This window comes from Giraffa tippelskirchi, chromosome 7 (genome assembly GCF_054371585.1).
Source record: "Giraffa tippelskirchi isolate mGirTip1 chromosome 7, T2T-mGirTip1v1.2.pri, whole genome shotgun sequence".
NCBI lineage: Eukaryota > Metazoa > Chordata > Mammalia > Artiodactyla > Giraffidae > Giraffa > Giraffa tippelskirchi.
In genome coordinates, this window is record NC_137281.1 from 35001499 (window position 1) to 35015314 (window position 13816).

General features: G+C 41.3%; 1 pseudogene; it reads left to right on the forward strand.

Annotated features, from left to right (window-relative positions):
• The first annotated feature begins 7451 nt into the window (after window positions 1-7451).
• On the forward strand, window positions 7452-7550 carry LOC145515947 (U6 spliceosomal RNA; annotated as a pseudogene).
• Window positions 7551-13816: the final 6266 nt, after the last annotated feature.

A 13816-nucleotide genomic window follows, 5' to 3' on the forward strand; every position in this document is an offset into this window, starting at 1 on the left:
GGATTCTTAATGATCTATCAGTGCCAAAGAAAGGCATTACTTTTGTGCAGAGACCAGAATATTGGCTCTAACCTCAAATACCACAGTATTTTGATCCTAAGGTAATAGGCCAGTGTTTAAGATAAAATCAGAATATCTTGTTTTTCTTATTTAGTGTCATGACTCATCGTGAAACTGTTATTCTTTGTATGTTTTTTCTCTATTTAGTCTGTTTTCTCCTTGAACTAATAAGTGAATAAGTCACAAAAAGTGAAATGAGTGCAAGTTTGAGCTTATGATGCTGAACAATTGCATTAATTCTTTGACAAAAATGGCACCAAGTTTTATCAAGTAGAGATCTGTTTGTAGCCTAAATTTTAAGAGCCGGGCTTCCCTTGTGGCTCAGCTGGTAAAGAATCCGCCTGCAATGCGAAAGACCTGGGTTTGATCCCTGGGTTGGAAAGATCCCCTGGAGAAGGGAAAGGCTACCCACTCCAGTATTCTGGCCTGGAGAATTCCATGGACTATAGTCCATGGGGTCTCGAAGAGCTGGACACGACTGAGTGACTTTCACTTTCACTTTTAAGAGCCAGCAATGCTTCTCTTCTCTAAGAAAGCTTCTGTTTCTTAGTGCCAGTCTATGTACCAGAATTACATCGAACAGAATTTCAGTATACCTATAATATTCAGAGTATAATCAGTATATTTACAATATATGGAATTTCAGTCTTCTGAAAAGTATCTGCTGAATCCCTGAAAAACAGAGTAATTTTTCTACTGTAATCATTTCAAGATTGGAGAATTGTAGAACTGTGTGACATACACAGACTTTAAAAAATATTTTTAGTTTTGATATGGACCATTTTTAAAGTCTTTATTGAATTTGTTACAATATTGCTTCCGGTTTGGGATTTTTTTACGATTTTTTTTTTTTTTTGGCTGAGAGTTGTGTGGGATCTTAGCTCCCTAAACAGGGATTGAACCTGCATGCTCTGCTTTGGAAGTGAAGTCCTAACCACTGGGCTACCAGGGAAATCCTACACAGATTGTAGATAAAGCAAAACAACGTGCAGCTTTAATTTTTTTTTTAAATACCAGTACTTTCTCTTTTTTATTTCTTTTTGGACTTTTTTGTTTTGTTTTGTTTTTTCTGAATACCAGTGCTTTCTAAATTTCTTCCTTTGAGTTGGGGAAGCTGTGGTGCAAGTAATAGAAATCCAAATCCAGGGGGTAGTGGATTGGGGAAGACCTACGGGGGTGGGTTAAGGAAACCATCCTTCCAGGTGCTTGCTTAGCCAGAACTTACACCCTGTAACTGGTCCATCAGTGAATGCTGCCTCTGCCTTCATAATATTTCTAGAATCTGACCATTGCTTATCACTCTGGTCCAGGCCATCATCATCTCTTGCCTAGACTGTTCCATAGCTTCCTATCTAGTCTTGCTTCTGCCAGTGGCTTCCTTACTGTTCCTTGAGACCCCAGGCACACTCATTCATTCCTCAGGGCTTTGCCTTGTCTGTTCCTCTTCCCTAGACCGCGTTTCTCTCATATTTCCACGTGCCTGTCCTGTTCAGTTTCTTCCAAAGTCACCTTGAATAAATGCAGCTCTAGCTGAGTAACTGAGGCCTTCCCTAGCCATCCTACCTACAATTTTAAACCTCCTCCACGGACACCCAGTATCCCCTCCCTTTACCCGCCCCCAGCACTGACACTCAATAACATCCTGCATATTTTACTTACTTACCTTGCTCACTGTCACCCCTACTAGAACCTTAGATCGCTGAGGGCAGGGGTTCTTTCTGGTGTGTCTTTCACTGGTGTATCCCTGCTGCTCAGTGCACCGTGTGCTGTGTGCTGTGCTGAGTCGCTCAGTCGTGTCTGACTCTTTCCAACCCCATGGACTGTAGCCCACCAGGCTCCTTTGTCCATGGGGATTCTCCAGGCAAGATGCCATGCCCTCCTCCAGGGGATCTTCCCAACCCAGGGATCGAACCCAGGTCTCCCGCACTGCAGGCAGATTTTTTACCATCTGAGCCACCAGGGTAGGCACTTCCTAAATATTTATTGCTATATATATAAATGTATATATAGCAATATACATTATCTATATATAAATAAACTTGATTTATAGTGATATTATTTTCCTTTAAAACAAGGGGCCCCAACCTCTGGGATTTAATGTCTGATGACCTGAGGCAGAGCTGGTGTAATAATAATAGAAATAAAGTGCCCAATAAATGTAATGTGCTTGAATCATCCCGAAACCATCCTCACTTCCCATCTCCCTGACCCCCCTCCCCCCAGTCCATGGAAAAGTTGTCTTCCACAAAACTGGTCCCTGGTGCCAGAAAGATTGGAGACCGCTGCTTTAAAACATGAGATGAAAATAATGAATCAGTTTTAAATAAAAAGTAGTATAAGTGCAGATATCACAACAGTCATAGAGGGTAGCTGTGAAACACTGAAAACACTGGATTTAAGTGGTTAAATATACTTTGCAGAGGTACAGGTTCAGCCACATCTAACTTTCTATATCCATGAGCTCCAGTCATTCCAGGGCCACAATGGAAGCTCATTGACCAGGTTTTGCTCACTTATTAATACAGTTGTTAAAGTTTGGTGAATGCTTAAGTAGAGAGTAGATAAGATTTAGGGACTTCCCTGGTGGTCCAGTGGCTAAGATTCAGAGCTCCCGTTGCGGGGGGTGTGGGTTGGATCCCTGGTCAGGGACCTAGATCTCACCTGTCAAAACTAAGACCTGGAGCAGCCAAATAAATTAAATAAATACTATCTTTTAAAACGCAGAGAGGATTTAAAATGGCTTAGCATAGTTTCCTACCTATGAGACATGCCTAGCAGCCATTTATGCTCAGGTGGTGTGTTACTCTGGGATCCAACAGGCCTGGGTAGAGTCTAACTTCCAACAATTTAACTGGCTCTGTGACCTTGGGTGAGTTGTTTACAAGAAGCTTAGCTTCTGCATCTGTAGAATGGGGATGATATATATGATAGTAGCTGGAATGAATGAGCCAGTCTTCAAAGAGCACTTAGTTCAGGGCCTGGACTATAGTAAGGGTTCAATAACCATACTCCTTATCATCATTATTCATACACATTTGTTCATTGCTGTAACCTCAGCATCCCAAACAATACTTGGCACATAGCAAGCACTCAATAAAATTTGTTAAGTAACTATCATCATTCATTATTGTCATCATTGATCAAGACTTGACTACACTTGCTCCCTGCCCCCCCAATTCAAGTTTCTAAAACTACTTGAAAATGATAAATGATTATTCTTCAAATTTCCCCTGCAAACATTGCTAGAATTTAGCTCTTGTGAGTTCAAATTCTTAAACTTTTTTAATTTCTAAATTACAGTACTATGTTTGAAACCTTATTATATAAGGTTAATGGATTTAAATCACTGGAGTTCATTTTTACATAATTTAAATGTTCTGTTGGTTGAGCTATTTCTTGAGCACTGCTTCAAAACGCCTTCAATGAGATCAAAATAAATTGATGGGCATAATGCGACCTTATGTGTGGGTAGCTCCAATTTTAGATTCTTCCCACCATCTTCAGCAGAAATCGTAAATCCATCTTATATATTCAGAGACTTTGTCTCTGTATGTCACCCTCTTAACTTGGCAAAGGAGCAGATATCACATCATTCTAATAGAGGTAACTCATTTAATCCAACTTTTCTTTTTCTGTGTTCCCAGTTCCACAAAAATACCCTTTTCTCCCATTCCTTTCTATTTATGTTTTTCTGGTAGTTTATTATGTAATTTAATTCATGATCTGAGAGCCAGAGTTTTTCTCAGTCCGAAGGTAGTGGAGTAGCAAGTAAATCCGTTAGTTTGAGGGGAATGTAGGGGGAGAACGGCTGTCATTTATTCACTAAGAGGTTCAGATGTTGGACTTCCCTGGTGGTCCAGTAGTTAAGAGTCCACCTGCCAAAGCAGGGGACACGGATTCAGTCCCTGGTCTGGGGAGATCCCACGTACCTCTGGGCAACTAATGCAGTGTGCTGCAGCTACTAAAGTTGGCATGCCCCAGAGCCCGTTTTCCACAACAAGAGAAGCCACCTCAATGAGAAGCCTGTGCACCACAACTAGAGAGTAGCCCTGCTCACCACAACTAGAGAAAGCCCACACAGCAACAAAGACTCAACACAACCCTACATAAATAAATATTTTTTTAAAAAGATGTTCAGATGCCTATTAGATGCCCTGGGGCTGCCAACATGACTGCATAGACTGATATGAAATGTTCTGGGCTGTTAAGGAGGATGGTGCCTAGTGGAGAAAATAGTAATGTGGGTGATAAAAGTGATAGAAAAAGTGAAAGTGTTATTCATCCAGTCATGTCCAACTCTTAGTGACCCTATGGACTGTAGCCCACCGGGTTCCTCTGTCCATGGGATTCTCCAGGCAGGAATACTGGAGTGGGTTGCCATCTCCAGGGGATCTTCCTGACCCAGGGATCGAACCCGACTCTCCTGCCTTGCAGGCAGATTCTTTACCATCTAAGCTAGCAGGGAAGCCCAACAGAGCCATGTCCAAAATGTAGAAGTTCAGAAGGACTGGAGGAATTCTGACCTGGACAGAAGAGGGGTTTACAAAGGCTTTACAGAGGAAGGGGTATCAGAAGGGGGCCTTCAAGAGTGAGTAAGACTTTTCCAGCAGGCACACAAATGCAAGCGGGGGCGGGTCACACCAGACCCAAGGATCAACTTCTAGTGAAGATGTGGGATTAGGAGGGCAGGAATAGAGACACGGATGTAGAGAACGGACCTGTGGGAAGGAGCGGGAAAAGGAGAGGGTAGGACGGGTTGAGAGAATAGCATTGACATATATACACTGTGTAAAATAGATAGCTAGTGGAAAGCTGCTGTATAACACAGGGAGCTCAGCTCAGTGCTCTGTGATGATCTAAAGGGGTGGGATAGAGGAGAGGGAAGGCTCAAGAAGGAGGGGATATATGTATACATATGGCTGATTCACATTGTTATACAGCAGAAACACAACACTGTAAATCAATTGTACTCCAATTTTAAAAAAAGAAAGAAAAAGATGTGGGACTGTGGAAGTTCAGGACCAAGCTTCTCTTCTTCCAAACTTGTCCCTCCTTTTGCCTTGGTTAATGACTCTGCCATCTGCCTGATGACCTATATCTTCATATGACAAGTAACAGGAAAATCCAGTTCAAACTGGCTTAAGTGACAAGGGATTCTAGACTCTAAAACTGGAGTCTAAGAGTTCATGGTTGATTAGTCCAATAGCCCAAGGATGTCACTAGGAATCTAATCATTCCTTTGCTCTGTACATAGTCACATCCAGTTATGGATCATTCCCCTGGGGTCACAAAATGTTTGCCAATTAAGTCAAATCTGCAGGGTCTTTATTTTTGTCCAAAACAAGGAGATCATTGGATCTCAATAGAGAATTCTGACATTCATCCTCACTGGCAGGTTTAGATCACATATCCCTGTACCCCAAACTACTGTGAGAACAATGGAATAAGCTAGTTAGTGTAAGTCACTCAAGGCCCTGGAGAAGGAAATGGCAACCCACCCCAGTATTCTTGCCTGGGTAATCCCATGGACAGAGGAGCCTGGCAGGCTACAGTCCATGGGGTCGCAAAGAGTCAGACATAACAGCTCTCATGCAGGCGCTCATGGCCCACTTTTAAAGCTGGGAGGGGGTCAGTTTCCTTAAAGCACACGGGCTGCACAACAGGGGAGACTGAAGGCCAATTTCTGCGTGATAATCTAGGCACTTTTAGGGACAGGGAAGCTGAGGAGTAAAACAAATACCCACCACAATCACTGCCCAATTCAGGACCCTGGGAAGAATACCTTGTATAACTTCTCCTCTCACGTCTCTATATCCAACCTTTCAATAGATTCTGCTGATTCTACCTTTTATTCATTCTTTTGTCTATAAAATTTCCTTTATTCAATCCCTCATCACTTCTCACCTGTACTCTCAAAAAATGCTTCCTGACCAGGTTTCCTCTGCCTCTTCTCTCTCCTTCCAAAGTTCCTTTGCACTATTGTCACAGTGATCTTTCTACCCCAGAGATCTGATCCTGTTACTCCCCTGCTTATAAACCAAACAGCTCCCCATTGGTTACGGAATAAATTCTTTTTTTGAAAAAATTATTTGGCTACATCAGGTCTTAGTTGCGGCATATGGGATCTTTCTTTTCTTCAGCTGCAGCATGCAGTATCTTTAGTTGTGGCATGTGAAATCTAGTTCCCTGACCAGGGATTGACCCTGGCTCCCTGCATTGGGATGGAGGAGTGTTAGCCATTGGACTACCAGATAAGTCCCTCGGATATAGAATAAATTCTCAACCCCTTGGTAAGTCATACATGGCTTCCATGATCTGTGTATTAGCTTGCTAAGACAACCACAACAAAATACCACAGGCTGAGTGGCTTAAACAGCAGAAAATTTCTTTCTGTACTGGAGGTTGAAAGTCCAAGATCCAGGTGTCAGCAGGGCTGGTTTCTCCTGAGGCCTCTCTCCTTGGTGTCATCATATGGCCTTTCCTCTATGCAGGCACATCCCTGGTGTTCCTTTCTTATAAGGACACTAGCCATATTGGATTAGGGCCTCTTCCCCCAGATGGCACCATTGGTAAAGAACCTGCCTGCCAGTGCAGGAGGCTAAGAGATGTGGGTTCGATCCCTGGGTTGGGAAGATCCCCTGAGAAAGGAAATGGCAACCCACTCCAGTATTCTTGCCTGGAAAATCCCACAGACAGAGAAGCCTGGCGGGTTCCTCATATCCAACTCTTTTCGACCCCATGGACTATAGACCATCAGGCTCCTCTGTCCATAGGGTTTTCCAGGCAAGAATACTGGAGTGGGTTGCCATTTCCTTTCCCATGGGATCTTCCCAACCCAGGGATGGAACCCACATCTCCTGTGTCTCCTGCATTGCAGGCAGATTCTTTACCACTGAGCCACCTGGGAAGCCTAATTTGATTAATACTAGGAAGTAATAAGCTGGTTTCCATCTCCATCCTCAGCTAATTGCTCATTGTTACCCAGTGATACAGTTTCCAAGAGCGAAGATTAGCTGGAGATGTCTGATTGAACACAACCATACACATCACCCTTCCTACTTCCTGCCTCACATGTTCTTAAGGATCCCTGCTGTAGGTATTTCCTGTCTCTACATGAAACCCATAAAAACATAGGAAAGCAATAAAGAGTACCACCAGAAGAGCAGATTATACATGAACTCCTATGAGATAGAAAGCAGATGGGATCAGATTATTAGAAAAACTGGAGCAAAGAAAAACACAGCTTAAACATGGATAGGAAAAAAAAACTACTACCAAGGAAACTAGAACATTTGGGGGATATTCTAAGCTCAGTCAACAGATACCTGGAGCCGGAGGAGATGCTGGGGTAAGGGATGGGACATCTGTATGCATGAAACTCGAATCAGCACTTGCTTCCATAGCAGAGAGTAAAACTGGAAGAATGTCAGAAAGATTAGCATGGCCCCTGCACAAGGATAAGGTGAACCTGTGATGCATTGCATATTTTTGTATAGTATCACCCCACAGATTACAGGCTAATCACAAAGAAGACAATGTATTTTTACAAAGGAGAGAGCTGGTGGTCACCACCCTATGCAAGTGATCAAACCTAACACACTATTGATGGGATAACCTGATAGTATGTGTCTATAGATGTCGTGCAGTATAATGTATGCAGAATCACCTATGAAGTATTCTTGCCAAAATAGTTAACCTGAATCCAATCAAGCCTCTAGATTCAACCTTACAAGAAATATGGAAGTGAGTGAGGTGGGTTTGAGAAAAAGTAAAACGACATTAAGAGGAAACAAGTAGACAGAATCAGAACGTGGAGCCTCCTAAGAGTAAAATAGGGAATCAGGTGCATGGACTGTAAGACAGAAGTTTCCAACCTCAGAAAGAATTAAGATGATGCTTCATAACCTTTTCAAGTATACAAAAATCTCCCTAGGAATCTTAAGGGCCTGCCTCATCACTCCTCTCAGCTAGTCAGTAGTGCTTCTAAGACTTCTAAGAGGATGGTCCAATAGCAGCTGCAACAGGGAACTCAAGAAAAAAAAGAGGCATCTCTTGGTATTCCCTGGTAGTGCAGTAGATAAGAATCCACCTGCCAATGCAGGGGATGTGGGTTTGATCCCTGGTCAGAGAAGATTCCACATGCCATGTATCAATTAAGCAATGTGCCACAACAACTGAGCCCAAGCTCTAGGGCGCTGGAGCTGCAACTACTAAGCCTGTATGCCTAGAGCCTGTGTCCTGCAGCAAGAGAAGCCATGCACCACAACAAAGAGTAGTCCCTGCTCACCGCAACTAGAGAAAAGTCCATGCCCAGCAATGAAGACCAGTGCAACCAAAAATAAATAAATAAATACAATAACATTTAAAAAGGCATCTCTCGAAGAGCCTGAACCTGTTGTCATAACGGGATGAGACTTGGGAGAATGCTTGGAAAAGGGTGTGTGTATCCTGCATGTGAGAGGAAGCCAAATAGAGATGGTCTTCAAATTATGATGGTTCTACTTAAATTTTTTTGATTTTTACAATGGTGCAATATGCATTCAGCAGGATCTGTTCTTCAAATTTTGAATTTTGATCTCTTCCCGGCCTTGGTGGTGTGTGGTACAATCCTTTCGTATGATGCTGGGCAATGGCAGCAAGCCCGCAGCTCCCGGTCAGCCAGGAGATCATTGGTGGGGAACAACGAATACACTTACAAACAGTCGGTACTCAGACAGCCACTCTGTTTTTCACTTTCAGTATTCAATAAATTACACGAGACATTCAACACTTTATTATAAAATAGTCTTTGTGTTAGATGAGTTTGCCCAACCATAGAATAATGTAAGTGTTCTGAGCACTTGGGGCTTCCCTGGTGGCTCAGCCGGTAAAGAATCCACCTGCAATGTGGGAGACCTGGGTTCGATCCCTGGGTTTCGAAGATCCCCTGGAAAAAGAAGACTAACCTCTCCAGTAGTCTGGCCTGGAGAATTCCATGGACTGTATAGAACATGGGGTTGCCAAGAGACGGACACGACTGAGCAACTTTCACTTTCTGAGCACTTGTAAGGCAAGCGAGGCTAAGCTATGATGTTGGGTAAGTTAGGTGTATTCAATGCATTTTCAACTTGCAATATTTTCACTGTATAATGGGTTTATCAGGATGCCACGTCATCATCAATTGAGGAAGATCTGTCATTTGTGGCCAGAAGGCAGACCATGGTGGTTTTTAAAACATAGCTTCAAATTCTTTGAAACTGGGTGGGCTTTGTGACTACTTCAAACAACAGGGTCTGATAAAAGTGATGTTATGTGACTTCTGAGGCTAGGTCAGAAAAGGAACAAAGTCCTATTCACCAAAACACTCATTCTCAGAGTCATGAGCCATTATATAAGAAAACTACTCTGAGGCTACCATGTTAGAGAGGCTATATGGACATGCTCTGGTGAGCATTCTTAGCTGGGAGGCAGCACTCCAACCATCACAACCAAGGCGTCAGATACGAGAGCAAAGCCGTCTTTCAACCCTCCAGCCAGTCCATCTGCCAAGTGAATTTCACCACTGACTATTGTCAATGTCATGAAAAACAAAGAATCACTTGACTGAGCCCTGCCTAAATTTGTGAGATATAAAATAGCTGTTTCAAGCCACTGAAGTTAAAAATTTCTTTATACAGACAGCCAGAACATAATCACATTCTCCAAAATGTCAGTATTGGACTACCCTGGTGGCACAGTAGATAAGCATCCGTCTGCCGATACAGGGGGCCTGAGTTTGATTCCTGGTCCAGGAAGATTCCACATGCCACCGAGCAACTAAGTCTGCCCGCCACAACTACCAAAGCCTGCACTGCTCTAGGGCCTGCGAGCCACAACTAATGAGCCTCTGTGGTTTCAGCACTGAAACCACATGTGCCAAGAGCCTGTGCTCTGCAAGAGAAGCCACCACAATGAGAAGCCCAAACACAACTAGAGAGGAGGCCCCACTCTCCGCAACTAGAGAAAGCCCAGGTGCAGCAACGAAGACCTAGAACAGTCAAAAAAAAAAAAGTCAATGAAATGGGTGCAGGAGAAGACGGTGGGTCTGTTTAGTGGGTTACAGCAACCAAATACAATGTCAGCCTTGATTAGCTCTTGGTTCAAAAAACTCAATGGCAAAGACTTTGAGGGCAAGTAGATAATATTTTTAGGAAATTATTGTAAATTTTGTTAGATATGATCCAGGTATCATGGTTATATAGGAAAGTGTCTTTATTTCTAGGGGATACTTCCCGAAGTAATTATGGATCAAGTGTCATTTTGATCATAACTTACTTTCCAATGTATCAGCAAAACAATCTCAAACACACATGCACGCACAAAGTAAATATAGCAAAAGGTTAACAATTGTTTGAATCTAGGTACTAAATATATAAGTGTCTGTTATACAATTCTTTTAACTTTTCTGAATGTGAACATTTTTGTAATAAAAAGCTGAGAAAAAAAAATCAAGGGAAATTATGAAAACGTTCCCATCTTCGTTAGTCATCAAGGAAATGCAAATTAAACCCAAAATGCAATACCACCCACCAGAATGGCTAAAATGAAAAGGACAGAAAGTGTTGGCAAGACTGTGAAGCAAGTGGAATTCCTTCATAGACCACTGGTGGAAGCATAAATGGTACAACCATTTTGGAAAACTCTTGGCAGTATCTACTAAAGCCCACGGATATCTACCCTATGATTCAATTATGCCTCTCCCCCAAAAAATCCATATTCATGTTCATCCAAAGATATATGCAAGCACTATTGATAGAGGTCTCCAACTGAAAACTACCCAAATATACATCCACAGGAGAATGAATAGATAAATATATACACATAAGATGGGATGCTATACACCCACAAGAAGAACTAACCACAGCCACACAGGACAATGTGGATGAATCTCAGAACCATGCTAAGTGAAAGAAGAAATAAATAAAACCAAAGCGTACATGCTGTATGATTCTATTTGAATAAGATGTATTCTAACATTTTAATAAAGACAACACAAGTCTACGGCAATAGAAGTCAGGATAGCTACCTTTGAAGGTGTAGTGACTGAAAGGGAACTTAAGGGCCCAGGATGTTGGTAATGTTCTCTTTCTCAATCTGGGTGCTGATCACAAGGGTGCGTAAAATTTGAGCAGTTTTCTGTATCCTCGGCCTATCCCTCTAGAAATGCTGGGTTTCAGGTATTCTCCTCACTTTTCCAGTCCATTCATGCCTCAATGTCCTTGCCATGCTGTTCCCTCTGCTGAGATGCCAGTCTACCTGTCTTCACCTGGCTAGTCTCTACTCCTCCTTTGCATCTCAGCTCAGAACTTCTCTCCTGCACAAAGCCTTCTCTAACCTCCAGGTTCAGCTCAGTTCCTTTTCCCCTCTGTCCTATAAAGTAGTATCCATTGTAGACAGTTATGCTGATACTTCTTGTATTGCAGTGAAATTCTTTGGCCTCATCTGCTAGACCACAAACTCCTTGAAAGCTGAGGTTTTATTTATTGACATAACTGGTATTTGGTGACTGTTTGCTAAAGTGCCTCAACTAAAGCTCCCTCAATATACATGAATGAAATGTGTCATGAATTCTACATTGCTTTAAAAAAATCTATTTATTTATTTGGCTGCCTTGGGTCTTAGGTGTGGCATGCCTGATCTTTTCGTGGCGGTGCGCTATCTTAGTTGCTCCAAGGCAGATGGGATCTTAGTTCCCTGACCAGGGATCAAACCAGCATTCCCTGCATTTCAAGGTGAATTCATGACCACCTGACCATCAGGGAAGTCCCTCTATATTGATTTTAAAATACAGCCTGGAGACCTGGATTGAATTTTTTAAAAAGTGACATTATCTAACTGATATATGAAAACAAAATACTCTTCTAATTTTTAGAGAATCATTTTCAGTTTTATAAATTTGATTTTATTTTAAGCAATATTTCAACTCCTCATCTTAAAATTCAGCAACTATAACAAAAAGATATCCTTTTTTTCACCTATCCAATTGACAAAGATTTTTTAAAAATTGAGAAGACACTGTGTTAGATAATATCTTCCACTTTGGAGGGCAATTTAGCTACTATCAAAATATAAAGTGAACATGTTTTTAATGTAATAACTTTATTTCTAGAATTTTTTCTATAATATCCTACATATGTATGAAAAGACATGTACAAGGACATTCACTGAAGCCTCGTTCTTCATAGCAAAAGATTAGAATCAACTAAAGGCCGATCAATAGGATGCTGGTAAAACAAGGTAATTTTACTATTGAACACTACAAAGCCCTTAGAAAGAATGAGACTGATTCACATTTACTCATATGATATCCAAGTCATATTCTTTTTAAAAAACTGTTGATTTTATTGCTTAAGTGGAAAAAAAAATCCCATTGCAATAAGGCAAAAAAAAGAAAAAAGGAAATAAAAGTCACAATGTGCAAAGTAAAAAATAACATTCTACTTTCAGAAGGAATAATGGCAACACCCAATGCTGGTGAAAATACAAAAAAAACTGGATTGCTGGTAGGAATGTAAAATGGTAATTTTTAAAAAGTTTGGTAATTGCTTACAAAATTAAACATACAATTACCATCTGATCCAGAAATTGCAATCTTGGGTATTTACCAAGAAAAATGAAAACTTATTCTGTGAAAAAAGAAACTTGTACATGAATGTTCATAACAGCTTTATTCATTCAACCTGGTGGTCCAGTGGTTAAGAATCTACCTGCCAATGAAGGGGACTTAGTTTCGATCCTGATCTGGGAAGATTCCACATGCTGTGGAGACACTAAGCCTGTAATTGAGCCTGCACTCTAGGGCCCCAGAAGTAAGAAGTCCGCATACCACAACTAGAGGGTAGCCCCTGCTCACCGCAACTAGAGAAGGCCAGAGTGCAGCAATGAAGACCCAGTGCAGCCATAAATAGATAAATTTGAAAAAAAAAGAGCAACATGAGGGACTTCCATGGTGACTCAGTGGCTAAGACTCTGCACTCCCAATGCAGGAGGCCTGGGTTCAATCACTGGTCAGGGAGCTAGATCCCATATGCTGCAACTAAAGACCCAGCACGGCCAGTTAAGAAAAAAAGAGCAACATGAGGGATCCCTGGGGTAATGGACCTGTTCTGTATCTTGACTGTGGTGTTGGATACACAAACCCACATGTGTGATAAAATTGTATGGAGCTAAATACACATAAAGGAGTATAAGTGAGGAAATCTGAATAAGGCGGATGGACTCTATCAAAGTCAATATCCTGGTTGTGGTTTTATGTAACAGTTTTGTAAGATGTTAGCATTCAGGGAAATTGGATTCAAGGTACACAGATCTCTCTGTATTATTTCTTATCATTGCTTATGAACCTACAATTATCTTTAAAACTTTAATTTAAAAAAGCAAGATGCAAAACAATGTATGTAGCATGAAACTATTTTTGTAAAAAGGAAGGTGATCTCTAGATATGATTGTCTTTGCCTATTCATAAAATATGCATATTAATGAAACTGATAACTAGTTTCCTTAGGAAGGTAAACTAGGAGGCTGAAGGGAGGAGAAGGGAGACTTACTTTCCATCATAAAAACCTTTGCACGGCTTGATATTTTAAACCTGTGCATGTGTTACTTTTGCATTAAAAACCTCAAGAAACTTAAGAACAAAGCAAATGTGAAATTTGAATAAATATTTTTTATGTAGTGAAAGCAAAGATGAGCACTTATAAGCCATCACTTTATATACTACAAATAAAGATCCTGAGAT